The sequence below is a fragment of the Neomonachus schauinslandi genome, chromosome 13, assembly GCF_002201575.2.
Source record: "Neomonachus schauinslandi chromosome 13, ASM220157v2, whole genome shotgun sequence".
Classification (NCBI taxonomy): Eukaryota; Metazoa; Chordata; class Mammalia; order Carnivora; family Phocidae; genus Neomonachus; species Neomonachus schauinslandi.
In genome coordinates, this window is record NC_058415.1 from 24,083,395 (window position 1) to 24,100,839 (window position 17,445).

Below are 17,445 nucleotides of genomic sequence, written 5' to 3' on the forward strand. Positions count from 1 at the left end.
ATTCCAGGGTGTTTCTCTCTTGTGCCATAAAGGTTACTGAGCACCAACATGTGCTAAGCACCCTGAGGTGCCGTGGAGATGTAACCACACAGATAGGTGCCTGTTCTCAGGCTTCTCAGCTGAGGGAGGCGGACCTTAATTGGAGGGTCATGTGTGCAAGGTGACCAGCAACCCTAATCAGTGCTCAAGTACAAGATACTGGAAGATTGTATGAGGGGTAACATTGGAGTTAGAGAAGCCTTCTCTGGGGAAGAGACATTTGTGCTGATGTGGGAATCCACATGGAAGGGGGAAGGGAAGGAGCTTGGCACAGGGAAGGAAAGAAGGGCTGGTGTGACCGACAGTTACACAGTGGGGTGTGGGGTGACCCAAGATGAGGTGGCAAGGAGTCACACTATGCGTGACCTTGTGGCCTAGGATGAGGGTCAGAACCCAGTGATTTTAAGCAAGGATCAGTCTTGAGTTTTACAAAAAGATCTCTCTGGCCACCTCATGGAGATGTGATAGGTCATTGTTAATATTCCCCTTTCTCTACAGGGCAAAATGATTTCCAATAACAATTACTGTTTTCTGGAGTTGTTTAGGGTTCGTGCAATACCTTTAAATGTACTTTCATTTTAAAGACATTATCTTAAAATCAGCAAATCACTTCATGTATGAACAAAAAAGCACACATATCAAACTTTTGCTGTTGAAAATTTTAAACATATAAACTCTACATGGTTACATGGAATAATAGAATTAAAGTAAGTCAAGTTCTCTTTATCTTTATAATCACTGTGCTACAATTGTGTAATTTGGATCTGCTGTATAAATGCTCGAATGTAAAGCTCCAGAAGATACAAACCACCACGAAAGTGAGCTCCTCTGATTCTGAATCATCATAAACTTAACCTTCAAAAATGTGGATTGACGAGGCCATGTGTGTCGGGGGCCGAGAGCTCAGGGATCCATTTCCACATAGAATACAATGTTTATTGAAGGGTAAGTATTCAAATGGACTCATTTAAGGCTCATATATTAATTATTAGTATTCCACAGCAACTGCCGCAATTGTATAGAACTTAGATCATCAAAAAGTTGTCTTTTCCAGCAATTAGTACTTCATTGCTGAAACCATTTAGAATTGCCTGTGCATGGTGTTAGTAAAGACCAGACTGACTTTTAGTAGGTTTTCTTATTGCTTTTAAACTCTTTACAGTCAATGCACCTCCTTCCTAATTGCACCCAGGGCACATCTCCGCCCTCTGCCCGCCAGCCCTGAGGACACCACTGGTGCGGAGAATGCACTGAAGGAGAGCAAGGTATTTGGAGGAGGCCGGTAGGAGGGAAGCCCATGGCAGAGAAAGTGGAGGCTTCCTAGGGCTTTGTGACTGATTGGACATTCAGGTGGGGACAGGAATGAGGCCATGTTACCTCCCAGCATTCTGCTGGGACACCCAGGGGACTCATTGGTATGTAGATGGGTACTGATGCCACAAGAATGGCCTGGGGAGAGAGGATTGCATAATAGTGCTAAACATTGATGAACTCTAACATGGAGAAGGGAGTATGTTGGCCAATATTATTTCCATTTTGTAACTGGAAAACCAAGGCACTGAGCGATTACATCACTTTTCCAAAAGCAAGTTAAGAGAGATACCAGGGTTGATTTTTGGCCTCATCATGTGCACCCAGTCACTTGGTCAAACTGTGTTTTAAGAAAGAACCATCTTTGGGAGATGTTGAAAAGAAACACAGGGTCTATCACTCTGCCATGCCCGGGAAGAAGTGCCTACAGATGTTATCAGTCTCTGGCACAGCTGGAACTTAGATCTGAAGAGGACATGGTATGAAGGGAGCAACGTAGACTTTCTTTGCTCTGGAAATAGATTTGTATTATGTGAAACATGGTCTCAGGAAGTCCAGGAGGGCTTCCAGAGACATAGAAGAAAGCCCGGAGAGCATGGCATCACCAGAACCAAGAGGGCATTTCAAGGAGAGAGACCTCTTCTGATATCCCTGGTACCTAACCATGGGGTCTTCACTTGTGGTAGGGGCTCAATACTTGTAAGATGGCAGGAAATCAGATAGACTAGAAGTCACCCTAGGCTAGTGATCAATTCCCTGGATCTAGATCCAGCTCTAGGAAAACTAAATGTGCAGCCTTAATCGAATAATTGAACTCATTTCAGATGGGACCACTTCCAGAATAATTAACATGTTGCTCTCCATTCATCAGATTGAATCATGAATTCAAAAAGCAGAGCTGGAAGGGGCCTTAGAGACCATCTCCCTTCTTTGAGCCTTTCAATCTAAGGAAGCGCAGGCTAAGAAAGAGCCTATGCTTTGTAAAGCTGTATCAGGATTCAATCACACATCCTCTCCCTCCTACGTTACTGTTCCATCTTACAGGTCCATTATCTTTCTTCATGTGTGGAAGAAAATTAAGAAAGCCACTAGATTCTCTGAATACCTTTGTGTACACGTACATACACACACACACACTGAAAATTGTAACTGAGGCCTAACTCAGAAGCCCTACAATGTTTTCCCATCAATCTCTCCAACCTCTTGTACAGGATTAATAGGGCCAGCTGTAACAAAGAGATAAATAAAACTTCAGGCACTGTTGACAAGACTAAATTTTGCTGACCACATACACCGCTTCTATGGCAGTTAGCGACATTGCGTTCAGTGAAGTCAGCATACCACTGGAGAATTTGGAAGACCACTGTTTTCTACTCCGGCCTAATGAAATATTTATTCTGTGCTGCTTGATTTTGCCATAAAGAAAACCTTCAGAAAATTGTTTTTGCAGAGAGTTCTGTGTAACATAAAACATACAGTTGACCCTTGAATAACACAGGTTTGAACTACATGGGTCCACTTACATGCAGATTTTTTTAATAAATACAGTACACGACTAAATGTGTTTTCCCTTCCTTATGATTTTTTAATAACGTTTTTTCTCTAGCTTACTTTATTGTAAGAATACCGAACATAAAACATATAATGTACACAACATGTGTTAATCAACTGTTTATGTTATCAGTAAGGCTTTTTGGTCAATAGTAGGCTACTAGGAGCTTGGGGGAGTCAAACTACACAGATATTTTACTGCACGAGGGGGTCAGCACTCCTCACCCCCACATCAGTCAAAGGTCAATTGGAGTAGAAATTAGAAATAGGTTTGATCAATTCCAACTCAACTACATTGACTCTAGTGAAGACATAGGTTAGCAGGTCTCATCAATTCTCTTATTACTGCTTATAAGAAATTTGCTGTTCTCTGTACATTTAAGGGAACCCACTATTTACCTTAAATGTTCCAAGGCACTACAAAATTGCCCCTGAAGACCATCTCTAGTGCTATGGAAACTGCAGAATGTTTATGTCAATTGCAAGTCACGAGGGGGACTTTCGTCTTGTTTCTCCATCATGGGGGCCCTGAGCTGCCTTCCATACTTTCCCTGGAGTGACAGTGGCCTTTCTTCTCCAACCTAGTAATTCAGCTACCTGTCTAAAGCTCTCAAATTCCACCCCGTGCCATAGAGTTCTCATATCACACCCATTGTATGAGGCTATTTCATGATATTTTATTTTGATTTTATCTTCTAGTCCTCAGTACCAGGGGGCCTTAAGGGAAATAAAAAGATAAAACTTCAAAAGCAACACCTAAAAAAAAAAGCAGCACCTGACAATATAGTAAAGAGTCTGTGGCACATTCGCAGGTATGATAGACCCAGGTGTGTCACCCATGATTATGGAATACCATTTCAGTGAGGCCAGGACCTCACCCTGACACCTGCTTAGTGCCCAGCAGTTGTCAAATAACCTTTCCACAGCTCCCTAGGAAGGCTGCATGGAATAGTGGAGAATGCACCCAGATACAGAGCCAGAATGCCTGGATTAAAGTCCTGGCTCTGCTATTTATTACTGCGTGATCTTTTAAGAGTTGCTTAATCTCTCTGGGCTTCAGCAAATATGGACCCTGGATGGCTTGGTGGGTAAAGAGTAGGCAATATAACAGCCCACTTCGTGGTCTACATTCTGCCACTTGCCAGCTCTCAGTCAATATGGCCTCAAATGCCTTAGTTATAAAACAAGAACAATAATATCTTCCCTGTTTGCAGTGTTGCTTTTATGAGGAAAGGAGAGATGAGATGTAGAAAGCCCTGTGAACTACACAGTCTTCAAAGATTGAAGGAACACCCCCCTTGGTCCTTCTTACCTTATCCATTTGTCTGTTAAGATCTCATTTAAAAGTTCACATCTTTCTAGAACCCTTTCTCCCCAGCACTGGAAGTACCACCCACAGTCCTATGTTCAGTAGTGTGATTGCAGATGGGCCAGGAACTCCAGAACACTGGGTCTCTGCTGCCTTAGAGCCTGAATGAGAAAACTCACAGCTGGACAGGAAGCTGATCTCCTCCCCCTTCCTGGCCCTCACTCCCTGGGTACACAGGATTGCCTTTGAAATACTAAAAGAATCAGGAGCTTTCAAAGCACAAAAAGTTGGAGCATGATTTCTACAAGTTCTTGATCAAGGTTGGCCGTCCTTCTTTCTACCCCATGGCAATTCCCTTGCTCACAATCTGATTTTTTTTTTTTTTAAGCCTGACTTTTCCTTTCTCCATACCAGCATACACCTTTCCTCCTGCTTGTTTTTTAAAAAACAGTGTTTACATTCACAGACTTAATAAAGTGTTCTACACAGGTGAAATGACAAATACTATATTTTAGGTTCTCAACTCTCTAAGGAAGTAATGGCAGAAGGTGTTTTTATCCCTGTTTTAGAATTTAAAAAAATAAAAATAAAAAGGCAAGAGTCAGAAAGGCTGGGTGATGTGCTGCAAGGCCACCTAGACAGCACGTAGCCAAGCCTGGCCCCACACGCCAGCCTGCTGACTCAAGGTCAACATTCTAACCATTACCCCTTGTGGGTTCCGTAAGAAACACAAGAGGTACAGCCAAGAAGGAACATTCTAGCCACTTATAAAAAACAGATAGCCTGAATCCAGAAGTAAACCAGAAAGTTAAAGAAAGGAAAAGGTCATTGACTCCAAGAATAACAGGCAGCATTTTGGGGTCATTCAGTCTCCCAGAGTCATGTTCAGAAGGCCAAAAACACACCTCAGAGGACTTTGGATTCCTGGATGCCGCTGTGCCTCTTCTTCCCTCTGTGGTACCTGGATGCCATACATTTGCTTCAGATATGGGACTTCTTCCAGTGAAAAATGCAAACACATGCCTCCGTTTTCCTTTTAGAACTAGATGGGGTGGGGGTAGAAATATTTAAAAGTACCAATGAGAATATGCTGGAAGAAAAAGTATATATATGATTTTCTCCACTTTTTGCATTCGCTTCAACAGACATACAGACAGAGCGAGCTTGGCGCCTGGATTATCAACCCACTTCCAGCAAGGTTTGGTCTCGAAAATTTGAGGGCAGTAGTGTGGTGCACTGAAAAGAACCCCAACTCTGTAGCCAGCAGCCTTGAGTTTCCATCCCAGAATCGGCCGCTTAATAGCTACGTGGCCCTGGGATGCATTTATCCTGCCTGGAAACATGGGAGTATCTTTTGGAAAGTTATAGCCAGTATCACAAACTTATGACTCATGGGCTTTATCGGGTCCACAGACATAATTTCCTTGGCTCCCAAAATTGTAAAATGTATCTTACAGATTCCTTTCAAGGAGGCCTGCCTTCTCCTGTTTAACACACTCTATTCTTCCCTCTGGTCTTACGCTGACCTGCATTAGGGTCTGTGTTCTGTGCCCAGGCCCATGGACCTCTTCTTCAGGAGTCCCGTGAGGGTGTAAAAGCTCCTAGCATACAGCAGACCCTGAGTGAATATTCTGAGCGCTCTTTGCAACCGGAGAAGTGACATTCTGCAATCTGAGTTTCAACTTCCAGTGTCTGTTGCTGGCCCCTCCGCTTCTCCCCCTTTCCCATGATGGAGAGTGCAGGGCATAGTCCTTGGGCCTCTCTCCCCTTTCTTACCACCCTTATTCTCATTGGTGACCCCGTCCAATCTCATGGCTTCAAATAAGATCCACATACTGATGGTTCCCAACTGTGTAGATTCCCCAGTGTGTTCCAGAACGGACATATCAGGAACCCCAGGCTCATTTATCTAACTGCATGCATGACTGTCTCCACTTGACTATCTAATAGTTGATAATCACACATTTGTTTCTGTAGAACCTTCCTGGTTTGCATAGGACAGTCCTGGGTTATGCCTATGGTCCCAGCAGCATTCCATCTGATCTAGCATGTGTCCTGGATTTTTCTTTTTTTTTTTTTAAGACTTTATTTATTTGAGGGAGAGAGAGCATGAGCAGGGGGAGGAGCAGAGCGAGAGGGAGAAGAGGCTCCCTGCTGAGCAGGGAGCCTGATGCCGGACTCAATCCCAGGACCCTGAGGTCATGACCTGAGCCCAAGGCAGATGGCTAACTGACTGAGCCACCCAGGCACCCCTGGATTTTTCATTTTTAATGAAATATTATTGTTATTATTGTAATTAAAATGAGCTGGGATGGGTTTGTGAGGTCTCCACTTTGTACTTCCAACTCCTGCCATGGTCTTGCCTAGTAATATGGAAGATGCATGGACAGTAAACAGAGTTTTCATGTTAAAGTGGTTATATTTAAAATAACGCATCTCTCTTTTCCCAACCATTTCAAGATGAAACCTAATCCTCCCTCTCAAATATAGCACTGAGGACACTCACTGCTTTAAAGAAAGTCTGGATAGAAGAGATGGCTAACTCAGGGGCACCTGGGTGGCTCAGTCGGTTAAGCATCCAACTCTTGATTTCAGCTCAGCTCATGATCTCAGGGTTGTTAAGATTGAGCCCCATATCTGGCTCTGTGCTGGGTGTGGAGCCCCCCCCCACCTCAATCAATCAATCAATCGTATAAGAGTTGGCTAACTCCTGGTATCAGGTAGTAGAGGAAAAATATTGAAAGCTCCTGCTGCAACCAGCCACTTGGTGCACAAGCCAGTTTTGCTCTGGATGCTACCATGGCCTGCAAAATGTGTGAAGACACAGGCTGCCAGTCAGTGAGGTCAGGAGCCAGTGCAGGAATTACAGTTCAGGTGCACATAAAAAATATGCAGGAAATAGAGTGAGCACAGGCCTATGAGTAGATTAGTCTTAGTAGGTTAGTGAACTTTGTTACAGAGGTCTTGTCATTTATAGCATGGTATTAATCTATAAGTACCTATTTATTTTATTGTTTGAGAACAATTTTTAAGTTTTTATTTTTGCAATAAATCCTTTCAGCAGCAATGAGCTGAAAAAAAGTGAATGTGTAAAGAAAAAGTAAGCAGACGAGCTTACCTGCCTAAAAAAAATTGATAATCAAAGTGTAATTTACACAAAATGTTGACACTTGCCAGGCTGTGGTGACATCAGTGACCACATGAAAACCAGATACACATCTACTGAAGAAGCCTCAGCACTTAATTTAAAATCAGCTCAACAGTGATTGCAAGAAAGCTGTGCCCAGAGATGATTCAGCAGATGCAACTGCGAAAGGTATATTTAAATATTGTTCTGGGAAACATGAATTTTCACATCAATTAAATGACTCTCTACAAAATTAATTTAGTTTATTTTTGATTCTAAGTTTTCTTGTACATGTAGGAAAATTGAAGTGACAAGTTAATGATGCCAGTTTTATCTCAATATAATCAGATACTAAAAATAGACAATCATTTAAGGTAATTTTTTTGAAAGACTTTATTTATTTATTTGAGAGAGAGAGAGAAAGAGAACATGATGAACAGGGGAGGGGCAGAGGGAGAAGCAGACTCCCCACCGAGTGGGGAGCCCGATGTGGAACTCGATCCCAGGACCCCGGGATCATGACCTGAGCCAAAGGCAGACACTTAACCGACTGAGCCACCCAGGTGCCCCTAAGGTAATTTTAATAAGGGTTAGATTTTGTTTTTTTACCCAATTAATGGAATCAAAATAAAACTTTTGGAAAAGCAGTCTGACTAGAGTGAAACATCTTACATTTGTGAATGTTGTTGTAAATGAATTCAAAAAGTCAATGCTGAAGATAAAATTATTTTTGCAGTGATAATATAAATGCAAATTTTGGTAAAGCACAGTGTTGTGGTAAAAAAACAGTTTTTTTACTAAACTAAGAATCTCATGAGGCAAAAATGTACTAGGAAGTGATTGTATGCACATGTTAGAAATAATCTGTGACATCTTCTAATCAAAATAGACTCTCTAGTTGTCAAAACTTGCAAATACTAAATATATGATATTTAAAAATATTTATAAGTACTTACAAATATTAAATGGAAATTGTTATAAATATTTACAAATATATCTAATATTTGTAGTATTTGTAATTTATATATATATATAAATTACAAAACAGTGTGTGAAGCAGAAGTTAAAATTTATATGCAAGGCAAAAATATGCTTTCTCTTTTCGATGCATACCCTCAAGCAAATTTTAGAAAAGTCTGAGCCTTTAAAAAGTGCTTTGTAGGGCGCCTGGGTGGCTCAGTTGGTTGGGCGACTGCCGTCAGCTCAGGTCATGATCCTGGAGTCCCGGGATCGAGTCCCGCATCGGGCTCCCTGCTCGGCGGGGAGTCTGCTTCTCCCTCTGACGTTCCTCCCTCTCATGCTCTCTGTCTCTCATTCTCTCTCTCTCAAATAAATAAATAAAATCTTTAAAAAAAAAAGTGCTTTGTAGGGAGAGAGAGAAAGAGAGCACGATGAACAGGGGAGGGGCAGAGGGTGGCTCAGTCATTAAGCATCTGCCTTCAGCTCAGGTCATGATCCCGGGTCTTGGGATCGAGCCCCGCATCCGTCTCCCTGCTCCACGGGAAGCCTGCTTCTCCCTCTCCCACTCCCCTTGCTTGTGTTCCCTCTCTTGCTCTCTCTCTCTGTCAAATAAATAAATGAAATCTTAAAAAAAAAATTTTAAAAAGGTGCTTTGTAAATTAACCTTAAATGTTCTACACTCATAGAACATTTTACAAATAAGTCCTCTAAATTGTTGGTACCTCTTGTTCTGCATCACTTGAAAATTTTTAGTAAAATATTCAATGAATGGAGTATAAAAAATTTCAGCTTTTGCAATTTGCTTTTTAAAAGTTTCAGTGATAAAAGCTAATGTTTAAAGGCAGATATTTACCGAAATGTATTCTATAAAAGCAAGGGAGGAACTGAAAAAATCAAATAATCATATTTCACGTGGGAAACAAAATTTAGCTGATGTATAGCAAGGCTCTTTTGATGGAGCTCCTATTTTAATTGTATAATTTTATATTCTACATTGAAATGAAATAGAATTGAGAAAATACAAAAATTTTCACCATTTATATTTGGAAAAACATCAAAAATAATCATAAACAATTTATTTGATGAATTTTATCTTATAAAAATATTTGTTGAATAAACACAAATCTTATGAAAATATTGTGGCTGCTATATTTACAAATTTCAATACAGAAAAATTAGAATTCAGACTGTCGTTCACTCTAGAGGATTTACCATGAGCTTACTAGATATCCAGACACCTATAAAGAGCATCAACTTAAAATATGATGGCCTACAGATGAAAATCAACTGACAGTATCAGTAATTTTAAAACTGTAACCATAGAATGCAACTCCTTTCTCAAACAAAAACTAAGGAAGTTTGTTGCCAGAATATTTGCCTTGACAGATATGTTAAAAGAAGTTCTTCAGAGAGAAGAAAATTATATAGATCAGAAACTCAGATCTACATAAAGAAAAGAAGAGCATCAGAGAAAGAATAAGTGAAGGTAAAATAAAACTTTTCTTTTTCTTATTTTGAACAAACACATTAGAGTTTGTTCAAAACATTAAGAGCAACAATGTACTTGATTATGTAGGCATATATATATGAAATGAATGGCAGCAATGATAAATGGGACAGGAAGGAAGAATTAGAATTACTTTGTTATTACTGTAATGTACTCACACTACCTGGGAAGCAGTACAGTGTTATTTGAATGTGGACTTGGATTAGTTGTAAGTGTATATTGCAAACCCTAAGGCAACCACAAAAAAAAAGTTTTTAAAAAAAGTACAACTAATATGCTTAGGAGAAAAATGAAATCATATAAAATACTCAACAAAAACCACAAAAGACAGAAAAAAGAGTGGAAGACAAAAATAGGAACAAAGAACTAGGACAACAAATAGAAAATAGTAATGAATGTGGTAAATATTAATCCAACTATATCACTTGCAACATGGCAAATGTACCAGTTAAAAGACAGAGATTGTCATAATGGATCAAAATACAAGGCACAACTATATACTGTCTACAAGAAACCTACTCTAAGTATAAAAGACACCTATAGATTAAAAGTAAATGAATGGAGAAAGATATACTATGATAACACTAATCAAAAGAAAGCAGGAGTAGTTATACTGATTTCAGAAAGACTTTAGAGAAAGGAACATTATCAGGGATAAAGAGGGGTATTACATAATTATGAAAGGGTCAATTCTCCAAGAAGACCTAATAATCCTTAACACATATGTGCCTAACAACAGAGCACCAAGCTTCTGAGGCAAAAAATGATAGAATTGCAAGGAGAAACAGATGAATCCACTATTCTAGTTGGAGACTTCAACAACCCTCCCTCAGAAATGGATAGATCCTGCAGCCAGAAAATCACTAAATACACAGTTGAACTCAACACCACCATCAATCAACTGTACATAATGGACATCCATAGACTATGTCATCCAACATCAGCAGAATACATATTCTTCTCAAGCTCACATGGAATATTAACCAACACAGACCACCCTCTGGGCCATTAAATACATCTTAACAAATAAATTTAAAAGAATAGAAATCATACGGGGCACCTGGGTGGCTTAGTCGTTGAGCATCTGCCTCCGGCTCAGGTCATGATCCCAGTGTCCTGGGATCGAGCCCCGCATCGGGCTCCCTGCTCCACGGGAAGCCTGCTTCTCCCTCTCCCACTCCCCCTGCTTGTGTTCCCTCTCTCGCTGTGTCTCTCTCTGTCAAATAAATAAATAAAATCTTAAAAAAAAAGAATAGATATCATACAATGTCTGTTCTCATATCATAAGGAAATTAAACTAGAAATTAATAACAGAAAAATAGCTGGAAATCCCCAAATGCTTGGAAATTTAAAAATATACTCCTAAATAACATACTCAGAATAGCCAATATGATATTAAAGGAGAACAAGGTTGGATGACTGATACTGCCCAACTTCAAGTCTCACTATTAATCTACAGTAATTAAGATAGTGTGTTAATGGTGAAATAATAGACAAACAGATCCCTGGAAAAGAAGAGAGAGCCCAGCAATAGACCTCCATAAATATAGTCAACTGATCTTTTTTAAAAAGGGACAAAGGCAATACAAAGAAGCGAAGATAGTTTGTTCATAAAATGATGCTGGAACAATTGGACAGCCACATAAAAACAAAAATGAATGTAGATACAGACTTTACACCATTCACAAAAATTAACACAGTATGGATCACAAATTGAAATGTAACATGCCAAAGTATAAAGCTTCTAGAAGATAACATAGGAGAAAAACTAGATGACCTTGAGTGTGGTTTTGCCTTTATAGATACAACACCAAAGATAGGATCCATGAAATACATAATTGATAAGTTGTATTTCATCAAAATTTAAAACTTCTGCTCTGCAAAAGACATATCAAAAGAATTAGAAGACAAGCCACAGACTGGGAGAAAATATTTGCAAAAGATACATCTGATAGAGGTCTGTTATCCAAAACATACAAAGAATTCTTAAAACTCAACAATAAGAAAACAAACATCACCATTAAAAAATGGGTCAAAGACCTTCACAGGCACCTCACAGCAAAGAAGATATACAGATAACAAATAAGCATATGAAAAAAAATTCTCTACACCATAAGTCATCAGGGAAATGAAAACTAAAACAACGAGATACAATTGCACACCTATTTGAATGGCCGAAATATGGAGCAGTGACAACACCAAATGCTGACAAGGATGTGGAACAACAGGAATTCTCACTCACCACTGGTGGAAATGTACAATCACTTTGGAAGACAGTTTGGCATTTTCTTACAAAGTATATATGCTTTTACCATAAAATCCAGCAATTGAGTTCCTTGGTATCTACGCAAAGGAGTTAAAAACTTATGTCCATACAAAAGCCTTCACGTAGATGTTTATAGCACCTCACCTGTTTGTAATTGCCCAAACTCAGAAGCAACCAAAATGTCCTTCAGTAGATGAATGGATACAACTATAGTACATCCAGACAATGGAATACTATTGAGCATTAAACAATGAGCTATCCAGCCATGAAAACACATGGAGGAAATTTTAAATGCGTATTACCAAGTCAAAGAAGCCAATTTGAAAAGGCTACATACTGTATAGGACACTATATGACAATCTGGAAAAGGCAAAACTATTGAGACAGTAAAAAAAATCAGTAGTTTCCAGGAGAGATTAGGGAGGAGGGCTGAAAAGCAGAGCAGAGAGGATTTTTAGGGCAGTGAAACTCCTCTGTAAAATACCATAATAGTAGACACATGTCATTATGCATTGGTCCAAATCCATAAAATGCAGAGCAAGAGTGAGCCCTAATGTCAACTAAGGACTTTGAGTAATAATATGTTAATGTAGGTTCATCAATAGTAATGAATGTGCCCCTCTGGTCAGGGATGCTGATCATGGGGGAGGCTATGCATGTGTGGAAGTACAGGGTACATGGGAAATCTCTGTACCTTCCTCTCAATTTTGTTGTGAACCTAAAATTGCTCTAAACAACAAAATCAATTAAAGAATCAATTTGTAGACATTTCAAATATGTTCACTTATGGCACTTTAATTTGTTTTAGCATCCTTTCACTCTCAGATATTTCTCGTTTTAAATGATAAATTATATGGTTCTCCTATTACTAGCATCACAAAATTAACACCTCAAAAACTGAAGCTCTGTTATTCCCTCCACCATAAATCCACACTCCTCTTAAGAGCTGCCCTCCTCTTAGGTTAAGGACATTCCATCCTTCCGGTTTCTCAAGGCTTGAAGTTATCTTAAACTTCTCTTTCTCTCCTCCCTCACACCCTGTGCTAAATCCCATTGGATCTACCTCCAGAATATATCCAGAGTCCAATCATTTCCCATCCATTGCCAGTACTTGACCTAAGCCAACATCACTTTTGTCAACATTTATTTATTTTATTATTAACATATAATGTATTATTTGTTTCAGGGGTACAGGGCTGTGATTCAGCATTCTAAAAAGCAAAGGTAAGTGATTCAGCCAGCAAGATCAAGTTTATTTGGGAACAGCAGAGGAATTGCAACCTGGGACAAGCAAACTATAGCAAACCACAGGCAAGTCGTCAGAACAAAGGAGGAGAGGTCCTTTTATACAGGGAAAAACGGGGTTGTTTGGTACAAAGTTCATTGGAGGAAAATTAAAGTTCCAAATGGGTGGCAGCTTCTCATTGGCTGTAGGCGATAGCTGTGTGCTGGCTTCTTATTGGCTGCAACTGAGGGCCGCTTGCTGTTGCCTGGCTGAGAGGAAATCTTCCTCCTTCCTGCTGGACTATGCAAGCTGAGAGTGGTAGAGGGTGAGAGCCTTCCCTTCCTAGCTTCCCCACTCCAATTTGAAATTATGTTTCCTTAACACATTTTCACACTTCTCATAGATGATTAACTCCTCCTTCATCTGCACCCAGCTATTCTCAAGCCAGAGTGAAATCTTTTTTTAAAAAAACAGAATTTAAATATTACCATTTTGCAATACCTAATGGATTAATAAAGGTTAGCATTGAATGTCAACAACTGCTAACATCACACAAAAAGAGCAACAACTAGACATCATACTTCCTGATGGAAGAACACAATGCCATCTAAAAAGTTATCTGACAAAAACAAAACCCGAATCTGAGTAGACCTCTATGTCTAATTAATAATCTATAGGAAATACCAGGGCAGAGAGACATGTTGGAGTAGCCCCAAAAGATACCATCAGCAAATCCAGAATGTGGAAATCTCCACAACTTCAGCAACAGCAATCTGGGTTTTTCCACAAATAAACTGAAGAGTTAAAAAAATAAAATAAGGGGAGAGGGAAGAACTTATAGATTAAAATAGACTAAAAGATGCATTGACCAGTTGCAATGTGTGTCCCTTATTTGGATCCTGCCTTTAAAAAAAAAAAAAAGACTAAAATATGACATTTATTGGAGAAATAGAAGGATAAATATTGGTTGGGTATGTGATGATATTAACATGTTATTATTAATTATGTGGGCATAGTAGTATTGCAATTATGTTTTTTAAATGTCTGCTCAACGAACTCCAATGTCTTCTCCTCTCCTTCAGAATTAAAAGCTACAGCTCTTACAATGGCTGTATGATAAAACAAACCTATACAAACTGGCCCTTTTCCCTGTCACTTTATCTCTTATTACTCTTCCTCTTAGCTAATAGGTAATTAAGAGCGAGAGAAGGTTCAGTGGGTGGTGGAGAATGCAATACTAAACAGTATTAACCAGAACACACTAAAAGTCATCTAAAACTGAATAGTCCTAATATCCTACCAACAGTTCTCAGCTACTCTTCAACTTCCAGTACAGAGCATTTAAAAACGTTTTTCTTAAAACAAAATCACAATTTAGATTTAAGTGGTATTCGAAATAAATTAAGAGTAAATAGGACATCAAGAGGAAGACATGCCTGAGTATATTAAAGGGAGGATAAACTGCAGAAGCTAGCTCCAGATTATAAAGAAACTAAGGCTTGTCTCTAGAAGGATTCGTGGTCATCATCCTCCCTCCCGGTGGCTACACATTGCCCCCCAACGAGTGCACGCCCTCGATTTAACCACCATGTGAGCAACACATGACAGCTCCCCGTACAGGTGGGTGCAGCCCTGCCCTCCCAAGTCAGCTCCAGGAAACTGCATATTCCTCTACTCCAGCCCTAAAGCTGCCTGTTTAACTCTGAATGGCCAACATAATTGTGAAATGAAGCAACTTGGCCCTTGTCCACAAAGCAAATACAAGAGTGACCTGGCCTCCCCCGAAGTGGCCAGGTACAGACACTGCTGGTGACGGCAGCCTGTGTGACCTGGTAGGAACTCTTAATCATGCTTGACACACAGAGTTGCAAATAGGGCCAGGAAGTCACAAGGAAAGCACTGTTACACCCATCAGCCTTCTCTAAACAACCAACCAGACAGACAAGTCCTGGAACTGGCTGTGGACGCCCTTTGACGCAGAACCCCGGGAGCCACGGTGTAAAGTAACATGCAACCCTGTGGCCACGTTAGCAGTAGGACCCTATGGGGAGTGTGGTGTTGCCATCAGCACAATGCATGGGTGTGTGGCTGGGTATGCGCAGTGAGAGTCTTCTCGAATCCCACAGCTCTTGTTCAGGATCCTTCTTTAGTGGTGTTATGTTTCCAGGCGGGTTCCCATGAGCCTGAGGACACATACAACCTCTGCAGCTCCTCCTCTCTCCTGACTACCCCACCCCCCACTCCAGCCGGATCACCTGACAGAAGGATTTCTATAGCTACTGCAAAGCCACTATTCCCAGCTGAGCTCTGAGCCCGGAAGTCATCAATTCCCTGATGCCACTCACCTCGGGCTCTAGTGTTGAAAACCCAAAACCACCAAAACCCTCAGGCTGAACCCCAGTGTCAGATCTCAGCACAACTACACAAAGAGAACAGGCTTTCTTCATCTCTTCCTGCAACTGAGGTTGATGTCCAAGATCCCAGCATTCAAAGAAGAGAACTCTGCCGAGTACAGAGGTTCAAGGGCAATGAGACCTGGAGCCAGACTCCCTGGGTTCGAATCCCAGCTTTGCCACTTCCCAACTGTATGGTCTGGGGAAGTTTATCCCCTTGCTTCTACTTCCTAATTGGCAAATAGGGTCAAAGTAGTGTGTTCTTCAGAGGGTCCTAATAAGGATTTAATTAGTTAATATACTTGAAGGTCTTAGAACAGTGCCTGGCTCATAGTGAGACTTATTTATGATTCTCTAAATAAGGCCATTGAAGTAAATAAGTAAGGAGTAAGCAGATAACCTTGGGAAAAAACTCATGTAATGGAAATAAGACTGGAATTGGCCTCAGGGGTGGGGACTGGCATCTCCTCGCTCCACCACAAACTAGCCAATATCTTAGGTAAATCGCTTAAAGTCTTTAGAGCTTTCCTGGCAATACCAATCTCTTTCCAGATTGCTATGGAAGCCCATGAGATGTTCAAGACAGTAACACTTTGTAAATACATATTCTACAAATGTTGGGGATATGCCTCTTGCATTTCCTTTCTCTTGCAACAGCTCTATTGACACGTAATTCACATACCATACAACTCACCCATTTAAAGTGTGCAATTCAGAGATTTTTTGTATTTTTACAGTTTTGCAGCCATCACCATAATCAACTGTAGAACATTTTTAACATCCTCCACAAGAAATCCCATCTGCTTTAGCAGTCACCCCTCATTACTCACTCTCCACCCACCCACCCCCAGCTAGGTAACCACTAATATACTTTCTGTCGATATAAATTTGCCTACTAGGGACATTTCATATAAATTGAAAAATATAACATATGGTGTTTTGTGATAGGGTTCTTTGACTTGACATAATGTTTTCAAGGTTCATCCAGGTGGTATTAGTACTTTATTCCTTTATATGGCTGAATAACAGTCTACTGTATAGATATATCACATATTATTATCCACTCGTCAGCTGATGAACATTTGGGTTGTTTCTGCTTTTTGGCTATTACAAGTAATGGTGCTCTGAACATTCATGTACGAAGATAGTTCTCCTGGCCATGTATCTAGAAGTGAAATTGCTCAGTTTCATGGCTAATTTGATAATTAACTTTTTGAGGAACTGCCAAATGTTTTCCAAAGAGCCTGCTCCAGCAATCCTACCAGTTTCTGCACATCCCTGTCAATACTTATTATTATGGGGCGCCTGGGTGGCTCAGTTGGTTAAGCGACTGCCTTCGGCTCAGGTCATGATCCTGGAGACCCGGGATCGAGTCCCACATCAGGCTCCCTGCTCGGCAGGGAGTCTGCTTCTCCCTTTGACCCTCCCCCTTCTCATGCTCTCTCTCTCTTAAATAAATAAAATGTCAAAAAAAAATACTTGTTATTATGTCTTTTTTTTTTATAGCCATCCTAGTGGATACAAAATGGTATCTCACCATGGTTTTGACTTGCATTTCCTTGATGGCTAATGATGTTGAGCACCTTTTAGTGTGCTTATTGGCCATTTGTGTATCTTTGGAGAAATATCTATTCAGATCCTTTGCCCATTTTTAATTGGGTTATTTGTCTTCATATTATTGAGTGGCTGGAGTTCTTTATATATTCTAGACACAAATCCCTTACTCCAATATCGTTTTACTCCCACCACCTCCTTTG